This window comes from Bufo gargarizans, chromosome 2, assembly GCF_014858855.1.
Source record: "Bufo gargarizans isolate SCDJY-AF-19 chromosome 2, ASM1485885v1, whole genome shotgun sequence".
In the NCBI taxonomy this organism is placed as follows: domain Eukaryota; kingdom Metazoa; phylum Chordata; class Amphibia; order Anura; family Bufonidae; genus Bufo; species Bufo gargarizans.
In genome coordinates, this window is record NC_058081.1 from 451,092,143 (window position 1) to 451,109,385 (window position 17,243).

The following is a 17,243-nucleotide window of genomic DNA, read 5'->3' on the forward strand; positions in this document are numbered from 1 at the left end:
AGGAATTACTATTGGTGGGACTATGAGGAGCACTATTAATATGGGGGGCACTAATTTCAGGATAGTTTTTGGGGGTATTTGGGAGCACAGCGAGCAGCAGAATAACACTGTTGGGACTCCAGGTGGGGGGATGTTTATAGAAATGTGAGGAAGCTAAGATGTCTGTGTATCACACTCTGCAGAGACGAGGCGCGGCTGAGAGAAGTGTCCGGACTAAATGGAGAAAATGATGACAGAGAAAATCTACATTGGAGGAGACGTCACCTGGGAGGCCCTGGATGTGACAAGTATGTGCTGCAGTATAGCAAATACAGGAAAGTGCGGGGGAGGGCCATATTCATTGGGACTTGGGCCCCAGATCTTTTGAGACCCTAGTAACGCCCCTGCTGTTAACCTTTCCTCTGAGGCTGAGCTTCCATAACAAGCATAGCCACTATACAATGTACAGTGTTGTGCTTGGTGAGCTGAGAGAAGGCCACTGTGCTACTGTGAATGTCAGTGCTTTCTCAAACAGCTTATTGGCGGAGGTCCAGGGTGTCGGACCCCTACTTACCGGATATTGAAGACTTATCCTAAGAGAAGAAATGGGTTTACTTTTACATTTGTCATAATGAATCAGAAAAATTGTATAAAACACACATGTACCGTATATAAGAAAGTTCAGATATTCAGCTTATTTTGTAACTATGTCAGGATAACGTCATGCCTTCATGCCTGGTTGCTTACATTTTAATACAAATTTAATTTGCTTCTGAGTGAATAATCAGCAAAAGAATTTCATAAAATGTTTTAAATGTGTGTATTTTACACAGTACTTATCATATTCTCTAATTTAAGCATCTGCTAATTACCTGGCACTGTTATATACAGATAACACCTTATCCATTTACCGGTGCATTGTAAATTGTGCATCAAAAACCGATAGTGGCATATTTAAAAAAGTGATAGAAGATGTCTGCAAAATGTGACTCTTTGCATTTAGATCATTAAATAGGCATGTCAATTGGAATACAGGTATATAAATGTGCTAGCGTGGTATTTCACAGATCTATTGATACTATGGTTAATGTTCATATCTAGAAGCCATGAAGGACCCATATATTCATTCTAAATAAGAGTTTATCTGGAAGAAATTTATGTCTGGCTGTCATTCCTTCATCCTGAGGTGCCTTTGGCCTCCATGTCCCAAAGGCATAGTGTCAGGTTAATGATCTTCTGGGTTAATTGGACTTGACTTGTATGTTTGTGTGTCCGTAATAGGGAATATGGATTGCCCGTGAAGTGCTTTAAGTGCCAATGTTTTGGAAATTTGCTGTATATATATATTTTAGTCTTTTTGTAATGCTGTTATGTTTGTGGCATAGCTATTTTGATCCATAAAGTCAAAGTTTTTTCATCACTGTTTGCGAGACCCATAACTTTTTTTCTATGGATGCCGGCATATGAAGACTTTTTTAATTGTATTTTTCACTGTATCTTTTACTATTAGATATACAGTATTGAATAGTTTTATCAATTTTTAAGTGTTTACATGAGGTATAAATGATGTGCACTGTGCGCTTAAATTACAGTAATTCCAAATTTATACATTTTAGTACTTTTGTTTAGTGTTGAGCGAGCATGCTCGGCCGAACACTAGTCCGGCTCGAGCATTGCGATGATCGGCACATTGCGGTGTTCGGCCGAATACCACGTGTACTTGAGCACGATGCTCGAGTCTCCTCCCGGCATGTTTGTTGGCATGTTTGTTGGATGAACGTGCAGGTAAGTACTGCAATTTACTGTAAGGCCTCATGCACACGACCGTTGTGTGCATCCGTGGCCGTTGTGCCGTTTTCAGTTTTTTTTCGCGGACTCATTGACTTTCAATGGGTCTGTGGAATAATCGAAAAATGCACCGTTTTGCAGCCGCATCCGTGATACGTGTATCCTGTCCGTCAAAAAAATATGACCTGTCCTATTTTTTTGACGGACAACGGTTTACGGACCCATTCAAGTCAATGGGTCAGTGAAAAAACACGGATGCACACAAGATTGGCATCCGTGTCCGTGATCCGTGGCCGTAGGTTACTTTCATACAGACGGATCCAAAGATCCGTTTGCATAAAAGCTTTTTCAGATCTAAGATTTCACTTCGTGAAAACTCATATCCGACAGTATATTCTAACACAGAGGTGTTCCCATGGTGATGGGGACGCTTCTAGTTAGAATACACTACAAACTGTGTACAAGACTGCCCCCTGCTGCCTGGCAGCACCCGATCTCTTACAGGGGGCTGTGATCCGCACAATTAACCCCTCAGGTGCCGCACCTGAAGGGGTTAATTGTGCGTATCATAGCCCCCTAAAGGAGATCTGGGGCTGCCAGGCAGCAGGGGGCAGACCCCCTCTCTCCCCAGTTCAAATTTCATTGGTGGCCAGTGCCGCCCCCTCTCCCTCCCTCTATTGTAATAATTCGTTGATGGCACAGTGTGCGCCCCCCCGCCCCCCCCCCTTCCTCCCTCTATTGTAATAATTCATTGGTGGCACAGTGTGCGCCCCCCCCGTCCACCCTTCCTACCTCTATTGTAATAATTCGTTGGTGGCACAGTGTGCGCCCCCCCCCCGGCCCCCCCAGTCGAATTGCAGAGGCCCTGAAAAAGAACTCTTTGCATAAATGTCATGTAATTGTCGATAAACGCCTTTGAAACATATGAAGTGTGTGTAATTATATTTCACTACATCACAGAAACAACTGAAACAAAGATCTAAAAGCAGTTTAGCAGCAAACTTTGTGAAAACTAATATTTGTGTCATTCTCAAAACTTTTGGCCACGACTGTACATGCATACTCTTGTCTGTTTGCAGTCGCCTCAGTGTTCAATTGAGGTGAAGCATGTGATGAGGAGGAGGAGTATCAGGAGCAATAGATGAAGGGAAGGAACAACAGCTCCAGCGATTTGATAAGAAATTCCCACACTGCCGTGCATGGCATTTTACCAGCACCACTCCATGCTAACTTCCTGGCACTGCTTTTAGGAACCCGTGCATCACTATTTGTTACCTGACAGATCATAAATAGTAGATGGGCACTTTGGCTTCACATCTCCCACTGCTTCTTCTCTGCTGGCTGATCGCCATGCTGTCACACTACTGCTTTCTCACAGACCTCTTGCCACCCTCACCCCCTGATGATGATGTTGATGATTCCCCCTCTTCATTTGGCTTCCACATGCGATTTTCTATATCATCATCCACTACTGTCTGCTTGTCAATTGTGTCAACCTCATCAGTCTAATAGCCATGTGCCTGACCACCCAACTGTCATCATTGCTAGTTGAACATCTAACAAAGGATGCAGTGCAGACTTCTCCTCCAAGTCTGGGCTGGCCTGTAGCTCCTACGTGTCCTCAATAAACTCGTCCTCGCTGAAAAGCAAAGGTGATTCGGCAGCTTCCCGAGCAAAAGGAGCAGCTAAAGAAAGAACCAGTTGCAGGACAGGTGAGGGCATATAGGTTGTTCCTGGGCCATTCCAACTAAGTGTGGTGTCAGAGGAACCCAACGATAAATGGCTGTGTGTGTCTGACTTCACTTGAGATGATGCTGAAGAGCGAGTGAACCAATCCAGTACAGCTAAATTGTTGGTAAAAATACAACCACTGGATGACAGTGGCCTGTTGCGGCTGCTGCTACCACCACCCCTTCTTCAGCTGCAATTTATGCCAGCTACATCATAATTTTTGACACTGCCCATTCCTTTTGAGGGCCCAGGCAACTGTCTGTTGGACATAGTGTACAGTCACTGAATCAGTAATGTAACTATGTACCATAACAAAGTATTAATGGCACAGCAGTTGAACTAGATAAACTTGCCTATATACAGTTGCAAGAAAAAGTATGTGAACCCTTTGGAATGAAATGGATTTCTGCACAAATTGGTCATAAAATGTGATCTGATCTTCATCTAAGTCACAACAATAGACAGTCACAGTCTGCTTAAACTAATAACACACAAAGAATTAAATGTTGCCATGTTTTTATTGAACACGCCATGTAAACATTCACAGTGTAGGTGGAAAAGGTATGTGTACCCTTGGATTTAATAACTGGTTAAACCGCCTTTGGCAGCAATAACTTCAACCAAACTTTTCCCGTAGTTGCAGATCAGACATGCACAACGGTCAGGAGTAATTCTTGACCATTCCTCTTTACAAAACTGTTTCAGTTCAGCAATATTCTTGGGATGTCTGGTGTAAATCGTTTTCTTGAGGTCATGCCACAGCATCTCAATCGGGTTGAGGTCAGGACTCTGACTGGGCCACTCCAGAAGGCGTATTTTCTTCTGTTTAAGCCATTCTGTTGTTGATTTACTTCTATGCTTAGGGTCGTTGTCCTGTTGCAACACCCATCTTCTGTTGAGCTTCAGCTGGTGGACAGATTGCCTTAAGTTCTCCTGCAAAATGTCTTGATAAACTTGGGAATTCATTTTTCCTTCGATGATAGCAATCCGTCCAGGCCCTGACGCAGCAAAGCAGCCCCAAACCATGATGCCCCCACCACCATACTTCACAATTGGGATGAGGTTTTGAGGTTAGTGTGCTGTGCCTCTTTTTCTCCACACATAGTGTTGTGTGTTTCTTCCAAACAACACAACTTTGGTTCATCTGTCCACAGAATATTTTGTCAGTACTGCTGTAGAACATCCAGGTGCTCTTATGCAAACTGTAAACGTGCAGCAATGTTTTTTTTGGACAGCAGTGGCTTCCTCTGTGGTATCCTCCCATGAAATCCATTCTTGTTTAGTGTGTTAGGTATCGTAGATTCGCTAACAGGGATGTTAGCATATGCCAGAGACTTTTGTAAGTCTTTAGCTGACACTCTAGGATTCTTCTTCACCTCATTGAACAGTCTGCGCTGTGCTCTTGCAGTCATCTTTACAGGACGGCCACTCCTAGGGAGAGTAGCAGCAGTGCTGAACTTTCTCCATTTATAGACAATTTGTCTTACCGTGGACTGATGAACAGCAAGGCTTTTGGAGATACTTTTATAACCCTTTCCAGCTTTATGCAAGTCAACAATTCTTAATCCTAGGTCTTCTGAGAGCTCTTTTGTGCGAGGCATCATTCACATCAGACAATGCTTCTTGTGAAAATCAAACCCAGAACTGGTGTGTGTTTTTTATAGGGCAGGACAGCTGTAACCAACACCTCCAATCTCATCTCATTGATTAGACTCCAGTTGGCTGACACCTCACTCCAATTAGCTCTTGGAGATGTCATTAGTCCAGGGGTTCACATACTTTTTCCACCTGCACTGTGAATGTTTACATGGTGTATTCAATAAAAACATGGTAACATTTAATTCTTTGTGTGTTATTACTTTAAGCAGACTGTGATTGTCTATTGTTGTGACTTAGATGAAGATCAGATCACATTTTATGACCAATTTGTGCAGAAATCCATATAATTCCAAAGGGTTCACATACTTTTTCTTGCAACTGTATTAGACCACTTGTTGAGACTAAGACTTTGTCACAGTGTAGGGGGAGGGGAGGAAAACCAGAATGACAACTTGAGGAAAATGACCAGGAACTAGGCCTCAAGGCTAGGGAAAGGGAAATTGTGACCACCTATAAAAACACTAAACCTAGACCTGACTCTTGTCAGTATGAATATACCCTGAAGGTGGGAATATTCATACACTAGAAATCTAGGCCCTAGTAACCCTGAACATCCCTAGGATTAGTGACAGGGTCTGAGACTACTGGTTCCTTCCCAGATTAACGAACCAGCGTCTCCCTGAGGCCTAGTAAACAACAAGCAAATAGGAGCAACAAAATACCAAGGGAAGTACACTTATCTTCAATAGAAAATGGATGAGCAGGAACTCAGATGAGGACCACACACCAGCTCTTCCAACTCCAGGCAGAGAATATCAACTGCATGGTATGAAGTGTGAGTCCAGACTAAATAGAGGAACAGTAATGACCACAAGCTACACCTGAGACAAGAGGTGTAGTCATTACCAACAACAACAATGCAACAAGTGAAAACAGATAGGCTGTCAGATGACCTAACGTGCAGTCAGTATTTCAGATCTTCTAACCTCTGTCACTGGAGGGACTGTGACAGGCTAGGGCTACACAGTGACATGCGGCGAGAGACAATAAGTCGCGTGACATATAGGGTACAACTACACCACATCATGTGTCGCGCGACATTCATGTTGCACCAATGTTGCACAACATATTTTTTGATACTAGTCTATGCTATCGCACTGCGACTTTCACGGCTGTGGACATCAGGGTCGGCTCATACGGACAGGAGACAGGGACAGTGTTAGGGACGCAATAGGAGGTGACCTGCTCCCAAATTCTGTTGCCCTGACCGAGTAGCGACTGGACATCTTCTGTCATCGCACGGCTGAGGGTTTTCCCCATCCTCAGCCGTGACAGTATGACCACAATGGCTCCTCACCTGGTACCTCCCTCGAAAGAGGGTGTAGCATGCATCCCATATGTTGATGGGGTGCATGCGCGTTCTCCAGAGGGAGAGCGTTGTGGGGGTTTCGCCGCTGACAGCGCAGTGAGTGGCTTTTCCCCGCCATCCCTTCACCGTGTTCCGTTTTGGCGTCCCCTTATTTTTATATTTGCACGTTTGTTTGTTTGGTGTGCGGGTGCATGCCTTCGAAAGAGGGTGCAGCATGCAGCGCCATCTGCTTTCGGCCTGCATGCGTGTTCTCCGGAGGGAGAGCGCTTTGGGGATCACTGTTAACGGCGCGTTTGGTGGTTTATTCCCCGCCACCTTACCTTCCGTGTCCGTGTTGGTGATCCCTCGTTCCTCTCTATGTTCCTATCTCTGGTCGTCTCCTGGCAGCATTCCGTTAGTGTTCCGGCTGTGTGCTGGGTAGGAGTGTCTGTTGGCAGCGACTGGAGTGGGGACGTTAATAGAGAGTGGACGCAGTGTCAGTGCGGTCTCCTCGGGCTGTTTTTTTTTGCTGGTCTCTGGTTCCTGTGTGTTGTTCCAGAGGCTGGCAGTGGGATCTTGGTTCCTGTGTGTTCTTCCAGGGTCCAGCAGCAGTCCTGGGGAGACTCGCAGGTACTGACGCTGATTCCCTTTCTCCTATCCCCTTGTTGAGTCCCTCACTAGTTTCCTTTTTTTTGGTGGGGGGGCTTTGAGGGGTGGGAGTGTCACGACCATGTTCATGGCCGTGACTCCTTGGGAGCCGCATGCAGTTGCCCGCGGTCTGGTGTTGTGTCAACCGCAGCTTGGGGCACTTTGCTGTTTGCCTCAAGTGCGGTTGGCGCGGACAACAGGTAAGCGTGCGGTTGCCTTTGCTTTGTGTGGGTGTTTGTATGCACTCTGAATGTCTGGTGTGCACTGTGTTTTATGTTTTGTGTGCACTCTGACATTTTCCCTTCTTCTGTGGCTGCCCGTGGCAACGTTTGGTGTTTGTACATGTGGTGGCAGTGTCTCGGCCTTTTGGCTGGCTCCCAGGACACGTTTGCCACGCATGTCGTTGTCAACGGTAACAGCTGCAGTGAAAGTTTGTGTGTATTCCCATTTATGTGATTCCACTACACTCCCTGGTGTTGGAAGGGTTAACTTCCTTCGTTGTATGTCTGAACACTGGGTGTGTCTGTGTGGGTGTGACTACTTGGGCCTATATAGTCTCGGCTTTAGGCAGTAGTCAGAGGGGGTTCTTCAGCCATGCTTGCTGGAGACATCCTCCTGTTATTAACCATCTGCCAGTGGGGGCCACCCTTGCTGTCATAAACTTTATGTCATGGTGTTAGATGATGTCTGTATGGTTTATCTATTCTTTGCAGCTATGGATGTCCTGGTTCCTGTGTGTTTTTATGTGTGTGCTGTTTGTCTTATGCTTATGTGGACAGCGTTTTCTGAGCACGGGTTCCAGTCAGCAAGGCTGTGGCAGGTTAGTGTGGAACTGTTTGGTTCACCTGTCATATTCATAGATCTGTTTATGTTCCCCTTTTTTTATGCTGCTTGGCCAGTGAGACTCCTGTTCCTCCGTGCCTAGGAGGAGTAGGTTGTCTTACACTGCTCCTTAGTTAAGGGCCATCCTGAGGGCTTATAGGTACTATTAGGTTCCAGAGTATGAGCCCTCCTACCATCAGGGTCGGCTCATATGGACAGGAGACAGGGTCAGTGTTAGGGACGCAATAGGAGGTGACCTGCTCCCTAATTCTGTTGCCCTGACCGAGTAGCGACCGGACATCTTCTGTCATCGCACGGCTGAGGGTTTTCCCCATCCTCAGCTATGACAGCGACATGACATGTGCGACTGTGACACGACAGTCACACAAAAATCCATCTTGGATGGATGCAAGTTTCAGCATGATGCATGTCGCACAGCAGGTGAACTAGATAAACACACGTATATATTAGACTGCCTGTTGAAAATGAGTCTGATGCACAGTTAGTTTATGTATAACAGAACAGATTAAGAATAAATGGCACAGCAGTTGAACAAGATGCATAGGGTGATTACACTAAGCCTGCACTGTCCCTGTGCTGTTCCTGCACTGTCCCTGCTGTCCCCAGTGTCTAAAAACTCTCCCCACGATCTCTCTACACTGTCCCTGCACTGTCCCTGCACTGTCCCTGTCCAATATTCTATAATTAAAAGCTTTTTAAAACACCTGAGCCCCTAAACCTGAGCCCCTAAACAAATACAGACCCTAGAATCCTCCAAATAAATACACACCCCTCCTAAATTAATACAGACTCCAAACTAGATGGATGGCCTGTGCCTGACAATAGAAGATGCACATCTTGCATTATCCTGTATTTTCTGCCTGTCCCTGAAGTCTCAAGGGATCGCATTCTGTACATGCGCAGCAAAGGGCCCATCTGCCTGTCGGTCTCCATCCCTTTAGTGCACATGTACAGAACGTGATTTCGTGTGACTTCAGGGACTGGTGGGGGCGTGGCATAGAAGACAGCGAGAAGAGAAACTTTGGGTGCCACAGGACACCATGGCCGGGCCCCTCCTCACGTGTAGCTCCGGACGCCGGGCCCCTCCCCCACGTAACTTACGTGATGTGACGTAAGAAGCTCCGCCTCCGGCCGCCGGGCCCCATATAGCCTGCCTGCCTGATGTATGTTGCGTAGTATGCGTACATAAAATTATTACACCCAGACCCGCCCGATGTCTATGAGCCTCAGAGACATCGGACGGGTAAAATAATCTTCAGTGCTGGGCGGCGGCCGAAGTGCCTGACCGCTCAGTCCGCCCCTGTTTATAGGGCTGTGACATCACAGGAAATGGCTATCTGCTGATTGGCTGGCTGCACTACATTATGGGTCATATCACGTTGCCGGACATCTTAGTCCCCATTTTATGGGGAAAAAAAAAAACTTGTTACCACAAAGCACAAGGAAATGCAGATATGAGGTGAATAAAATTTGTATGGACAACAGTGATGGACAACTGATTAGTTTTCACTGCACTTTTGGCATTTTGTTTTATGCAAATTTATGTGTATTTAATCTGGACATCTGCCATATCTTGACTTAGTTCATAGTAAGCTCAACACTTCCTTTAACCTTTTGAAGCCAGGTCTCTGGATACTACCAGATTACATAGAGTCAGGCAGAATTCAACTTCATAGACGGCCAGAAGGAAGACTTTCTCCGATGATAGATGATCCCCACGGCACACAGACTGCTTGGTCAGAGCACTGCTATCTCAGCTCTTTCAGGAGGATAACTGATGACTCGATTGGTTAAAGAAAATCCTTTTTGTAGAATTATTTTTCCTTGTCTCTTTACTAAGCAGAGGACCCTCAGGGCAGGTGCCATTAGAGAATACTTATTCTTTCTGCCTTGAAGACATATGGACTAAATGTCGAACTGTGATTCCTTTTACGTTAATGATTTGCAAATGTCTGCACTACGCTTCTGACTTACTCCTTTTCTGAATTTTGTCCATAAGTGAGCAGCAAACTGAAATAATGCGGTTTTAACTATTTATTGACACCACAATTTATTCAATATTCCATTTTTATTACTGCACACGGTGTACTTTTGTGGCTCCATTGAAATGAATGGGTCTGCATCCAATCCACAAAAAATGCGGATCAGATGCAGACCAAACATACGTCTCTTGGACCATTGAGCGTAAAATTGAAGTGTAAAATGTGCAAACCTATGGAATAAGTATTTTCAGTGGTAATCTCCACATAGAAACCTATACTGGAGAGTCTGGTTGGAGAAACTCATTGCCTATGAGTTTGCCAGTACAACATGGCACCAGTTGTTTACAATTGCTATACAAAAGTTGTGTGTACAAGGTTCTATGGCGATCTAGATGCCTTCAAATTCCATTCATAGCTATGATTTATTATATAATTGCCTAACGGTGATCTGAATGTTGACTACTACTTTAAAGTGACTCTAGTACAGTGATGGCTAACCTTGGCACTCCAGCTGTGGTGAAACTACGACTCCCAGCATGCTCCATTTATTTATACAGAGTTCTGAGAGCAGCCAAGCAAGGGGGGCATCTTGGGAGTTGTAGTTTTACCACAGATGGAATGCCAAGGTTAGCCATCACTGCTCTAGTATGTAGCGTATTTTATATACATAAAATTTCCACTAAGAATAGTATACCATACTGGGACGCAGGTTTCTTTATGTCTGTAGAGTAAACCAATTTTCCTTTACAATAAGACTTAATACATGTTTAAATAATATAAATAAATACCAGTACTTAATAAATCTCAAAATATATTTTTTTATCTTAGCATAATTATTAAAGTAATGATAGCTTTGCTGTGATTCCTCAACAAAAACAGATTTGCAAAAAAAAAGTTGTTTATTTGCCACAACTTTGCAAAAAATTGTGTCAAATAATCTTTTTATTATTATTATTTATATTTTTTGCAACAGTGTTTATGCTAAAGTACCATGGCAAAAATCATGATATAACTGCAAATTAAAATGGCAGAGCAGTCAGTTGACTGCAATGTGTGGACATAGCCTTGCACAAAATAAGTGTAGCATTTGATATTGTGTGCAGTATTAGCAAGAAACATTTTTACAATAAAACAGCCTGGATCTGAATATATAAAGGCTGCAAATAGCATTCATCGCTGCCTGGATGTGTCGATGTTAAGAAGATCATAATTTTGCTGCAGATATTTCATAGATACTGGCAGTAGAGTCTCCTTTTATGTTGCAGTTTGGATCTGCTTATAACATCCAGCAGCAGGAGTTCATACATGAAAAAGCCCACCTCATATATTTGCTCATGCTGGCGGATGATTTACATGGAGATTAAAACAAACAGTAGTTCAATAGGAATTCAAATGACCAAATGCTTATTAGGAAAATAAGTAGACTAAGTAAGCAATCTCCAAGGGCTTAATCAATCAGTTCAAAGGACCCTCAATAACAACATAGAGACTTCTTTGTATCTCTTAATGCGTTTTTATGTAAAACGGCAACAGGGCTAGAGCAGCCTTTCTGGAAACAAAGGCAGTTTATCTATTAGGAGTGCTTTAGGCCATCTTGGTAAGTACTGTAAATAGTGCTTTCAGCAGAAGCAGTTATAACGTATTTGATGCCTTCCATAATGGAGGCGACCATTAGTGAACAGTATGCTTTGCCATCTCTAAACGTTCCTCGGTCCAACTCCCAATTATCATAGTCGTTATGCTCTCTTTTTAATGATGCCTACAAAAACTCTACCACCACTATCTTTATTTTGTACAGTAAAAAAACTGCATATATTTTTGCAAATAAGGCACACATCAGGTCATAATTAGAGTTGAGCGGACACCTGGATGTCTGGGTTCGAGAAGTTCGTCCGAACTTCCCAAAAATGTTCGGGTTCGGGATCCGAACCCGATCCGAACTTCGTCCTGAACCCGAACCCCATTGAAGTCAAAGGGGACCCGAACTTTTCGGCACTAAAAAGGCTGTAAAACAGCCCAGGAAAGGGCTAGAGGGCTGCAAAAGGCAGCAAAATGTAGGTAAATCCCCTGCAAACAAATGTGGATAGGGAAATGAATTAAAATAAAAATTCAATAATTAAAAATTAACCAAAATCAATTGGAGAGAGGTCCCATAGCAGAGACTCTGGCTTCACGTCACCCACCACTGGAACAGTCCATTCTCAGATATTTAGGCCCCGGCACCCAGGCAGAGGAGAGAGGTCCCGTAACAGAGAATCTGGCTTCATGTCAGCAGAGAATCAGTCTTCATGTAATAGCAGAGAATCAGGCTTCACGTCACCCACCACTGCAACAGTCCATTTTCATAAATTTAGGCCCAGCACCCAGGCAGAGGAGAGAGGTCCCGTAACAGACAATCTGGCTTCATGTCAGCAGAGAATCAGTCTTCATATCATAGCAGAGAATCAGGCTTCACGTCAGCCACCAATGCAACAGTCCATTGTCAGATATTTAGGCCCAACACCCAGGCAGAGGAGAGAGGTCCCGTAACAGACAATCTGGCTTCATGTCAGCAGAGAATCAGTCTTTATGTCATAGCAGAGAATCAGGCTTCACGTCACCCACCACTGTAACAGTCCATTTTCATAAATTTAGGCCCAGCACCCAGGCAGAGGAGAGAGGTCCCGTAACAGACAATCTGGCTTCATGTCAGCAGAGAATCAGTCTTCATGTCATAGCAGAGAATCAGGCTTCACGTCACCCACCACTGCAACAGTCCATTTTCATAAATTTAGGCCCAGCACCCAGGCAGAGGAGAGAGGTCCCATAACAGACAATCTGGCTTCATGTCAGCAGAGAATCAGTCTTCATATCATAGCAGAGAATCAGGCTTCACGTCAGCCACCAATGCAACAGTCCATTGTCAGATATTTAGGCCCAGCACCCAGGCAGAGGAGAGAGGTCCTGTAACAGACAATCTGGCTTCATGTCAGCAGAGAATCAGTCTTCATATCATAGCAGAGAATCAGGCTTCACGTCAGCCACCAATGCAACAGTCCATTTTCATAAATTTAGGCACAGCACCCAGGCAGAGGAGAGAGGTCCCGTAACAGAGGATCTGGCTTCATGTCAGCAGAGAATTAGTCTGCATGTCATAGCAGAGAATCAGGCTTCACGTCACCCAACATTGGAACAGACCATTGGCATATATTTAGGCCCCGGCACCCAGACAGAGGAGAGGTTCATTCAACTTTAGGTAGCCTCGCAATATAATGGTAAAATGAAAATAAAAATAGGATTGAATGAGGAAGTGCCCTGGAGTCCAATAATATATGGTTAAGGGGAGGTAGTTAATGTCTAATCTGGACAAGGGACGGACAGGTCCTGTGGGATCCATGCCTGGTTCATTTTTATGAACGTCAGCTTGTCCACATTGGCTGTAGACAGGCGGCTGCGTTTGTCTGTAATGACGCCCCCTGCCGTTCTGAATACACGTTCAGACAAAACGCTGGCCGCCGGGCAGGCCAGCACCTCCAAGGCATAAAAGGCTAGCTCTGGCCACGTGGACAATTTAGAGACCCAGAAGTTGAATGGGGCCGAACCATCAGTCAGTACGTGGAGGGGTGTGCACACGTACTGTTCCAGCATGTTAGTGAAATGTTGCCTCCTGCTAACACGTTGCGTATCAGGTGGTGGTGCAGTTAGCTGTGGCGTGTTGACAAAACTTTTCCACATCTCTGCCATGCTAACCCTGCCCTCAGAGGAGCTGGCCGTGACACAGCTGCCTTGGCGACCTCTTGCTCCTCCTCTGCCTTGGCCTTGGGCTTCCACTTGTTCCCCTGTGACATTTGGGAATGCTCTCAGTAGCGCGTCTACCAACGTGCGCTTGTACTCGCGCATCTTCCTATCATGCTCCAGTGCAGGAAGTAAGGTGAGCACATTGTCTTTGTAGCGTGGATCCAGCAGGGTGGCAACCCAGTAGTCCGCACACGTTAAAATGTGGGCAACTCTGCTGTCGTTGCGCAGGCACTGCAGCATGTAGTCGCTCGTGTGTTCCAGGCTGCCCAGGGGTAAGGACAAGCTGTCCTCTGTGGGAGGCGTATCGTCATCGTCCTGCCTTTCCCCCCAGCCACGCACCAGTGATGGGCCCGAGCTGCGTTGGGTGCCACCCCGCTGTGACCATGCTTCATCCTCATCCTCCTCCACCTCCTCCTCATCCTCGTCCTCCTCGTCCTCCAGTAGTGGGCCCTGGCTGGCCACATTTGTACCTGGCCTCTGCTGTTGCAAAAAAACTCCCTCTGAGTCACTTCGAAGAGACTGGCCTGAAAGTGCTAAAAATGACCCCTCTTCCTCCTCCTCCTCCTGGGCCACCTCCTCTTCCATCATCGCCCTAAGAGTTTTCTCAAGGAGACATAGAAGTAGTATTGTAACGCTGATAACGGCGTCATCGCCACTGGCCATGTTGGTGGATTATTCGAAACAGCTCAACAGGGCACACAGGTCTCGCATGGAGGCCCAGTCATTGGTGGTGAAGTGTTGCTGTTCCGCAGTGCGACTGACCCGTGCGTGCTGCAGCTGAAACTCCACTATGGCCTGCTGCTGCTCGCACAGTCTGTCCAGCATGTGCAAGGTGGAGTTCCACCTGGTTGGCACGTCGCATATGAGGCGGTGAGCGGGAAGGCCGAAGTTACGCTGTAGCACAGACAGGCGAGCAGCGGCAGGATGTGAACGCCGGAAGCGCGAACAGACGGCCCGCACTTTATGCAGCAGCTCTGACATGTCGGGGTAGTTGTGAATAAACTTCTGCACCACCAAATTCAGCACATGCACCAAGCAAGGGATGTGCGTCAAACCGGCTAGTCCCAGAGCTGCAACGAGATTTCGCCCATTATCGCACACCACCAGGCCGGGCTTGAGGCTCACCGGCAGCAACCACTCGTCGGTCTGTTTTTCTGTACCCCGCCACAACTCCTGTGCGGTGTGGGGCCAGTCCCCCAAACATATGAGTTTCAGAATGGCCTGCTGACGTTTACCCCGGGCTGTGCTGAAGTTGGTGGTGAAGGTGTGTGGCTGACTGGATGAGCAGGTGGAAGAAGAGGAGGAGGAAGCCGAGAAGGAGGAGGTGGCAACAGGAGGCAAAGAATGTTGCCCTGCGATCCTTGGCGGCGGAAAGACGTGCGCCAAACAGCTCTCCGCCTGGGGCCCAGCTGCCACTACATTTACCCAGTGTGCAGTTAGGGAGATATAGCGTCCCTGGCCGTGCTTACTGGTCCACGTATATGTGGTTAATTGGACCTTGCTACAGATGGCGTTGCGCAGTGCACACTTGATTTTATCGGATACTTGGTTGTGCAGGGAAGGCACGGCTCTCTTGGAGAAGTAGTGGCGGCTGGGAACAACATACTGTGGGACAGCAAGCGACATGAGCTGTTTGAAGCTGTCTGTGTCCACCAGCCTAAATAACAGCATTTCATAGGCCAGTAGTTTAGAAATGCTGGCATTCAGGGCCAGGGATCGAGGATTGCTAGGTGGGAATTTACGCTTTCTCTCAAATGTTTGTGAGATGGAGAGCTGAACGCTGCCGTGTGACATGGTTGAGACGCTTGGTGATGGAGGTGGTGGTGGTGTTGGTGGTACATCCCCTGTTTGCTGGGCGGCAGGTGCCAACGTTCCTCCAGAGGCGGAGGAAGAGGCCGAGGCGGCAGCAGCAGAAGAGGCCGAGGCGGCAGCAGCAGAAGAGGTAGCAGGGGGAGCCTGAGCGACTTCCTTGTTTTTAAGGTGTTTACTCCACTGCAGTTCATGCTTTGCATGCAGGTGCCTGGTCATGCAGGTTGTGCTAAGGTTCAGAACGTTAATGCCTCGCTTCAGGCTCTGATGGCACAGCGTGCAAACCACTCGGGTCTTGTCGTCAGCACATTGTTTGAAGAAGTGCCATGCCAGGGAACTCCTTGAAGCTGCCTTTGGGGTGCTCGGTCCAAGATGGCGGCGGTCAGTAGCAGGCGGAGTCTCTTGGCGGCGGGTGTTCTGCTTTTGCCCACTGCTCCCTCTTTTGCTATGCTGTTGGCTCGGTCTCACCACTGCCTCTTCCTCCGAACTGTGAAAGTCAGTGGCACGACCTTCATTCCATGTGGGGTCCAGGACCTCATCGTCCCCTGCATCGTCTTCCACCCAGTCTTGATCCCTGACCTCCTGTTCAGTCTGCACACTGCAGAAAGACGCAGCAGTTGGCACCTGTGTTTTGTCATCATCAGAGACATGCTGAGGTGGTATTCCCATGTCCTCATCATCAGGAAACATAAGTGGTTGTGCGTCAGTGCAGTCTATGTCTTCCACCGCTGGGGAAGGGCTAGGTGGATGCCCTTTGGAAACCCTGCCAGCAGAGTCTTCAAACAGCATAAGAGACTGCTGCATAACTTGAGGCTCAGACTGTTTCCCTGATATGCATGGGGGTGATGTGACAGACTGATGGGGTTGGTTTTCAGGCGCCATCTGTGCGCTTTCTGCAGAAGACTGGGTGGGAGATAATGTGAACGTGACGGATCCACTGTCGGCCACCCAATTGACTAATGCCTGTACCTGCTCAGGCCTTACCATCTTTAGAACGGCATTGGGCCCCACCATATATCGCTGAAAATTCTGGCAGCTACTGGGACCTGAGGTAGTTGGTACACTAGGACGTGTGGATGTGGCAGAACGGCCACGTCCTCTCCCAGCACCAGAGGGTCCACTAACACCACCACGACCATGTCCACGTCCGCGTCCCTTACTAGATGTTTTCCTCATTGTTATCGTTAACCACAATAACAAAAATATTATTTGGCCCAATGTATTGTATTCAAATTCAGCTGAATATAAATTTGAGGCCTAGTATTTAGGCGCTGGGTGACAGGTATAGATTTACTGACAGAATTAGACTTGGAAATGCACAGTAGCGTGTGTGTGAAGTTATTCTGAATGACCCTATGTGCACCTTGAATATTATCTACCCTTTTAGGGATGTATTTAAAGTAGGCCTGATACAGCAGAAACCACTAAATTAGGAATTTGCTAAATTGGGAATTGTATTTCAACCCAGAACAAAAAATGTGCTTTGACGGACACTAAATAACTTGCCCAGCCAGAACAGTACACCAGTAACGACAGATTTAGCGGGATATAAATTTGAGGCCTAGTATTTAGGCGCTGGGTGACAGGTATAGATTTACTGACAGAATTAGACTTGGAAATGCACAGTAGCGTGTGTGTGAAATTATTCTGAATGACCCTATGTGCACCTTGAATATTATATACCCTTTTAGGGATAGATTTCAAATAGCTCTGATACAGCAGAAACCACTAAATTAGGA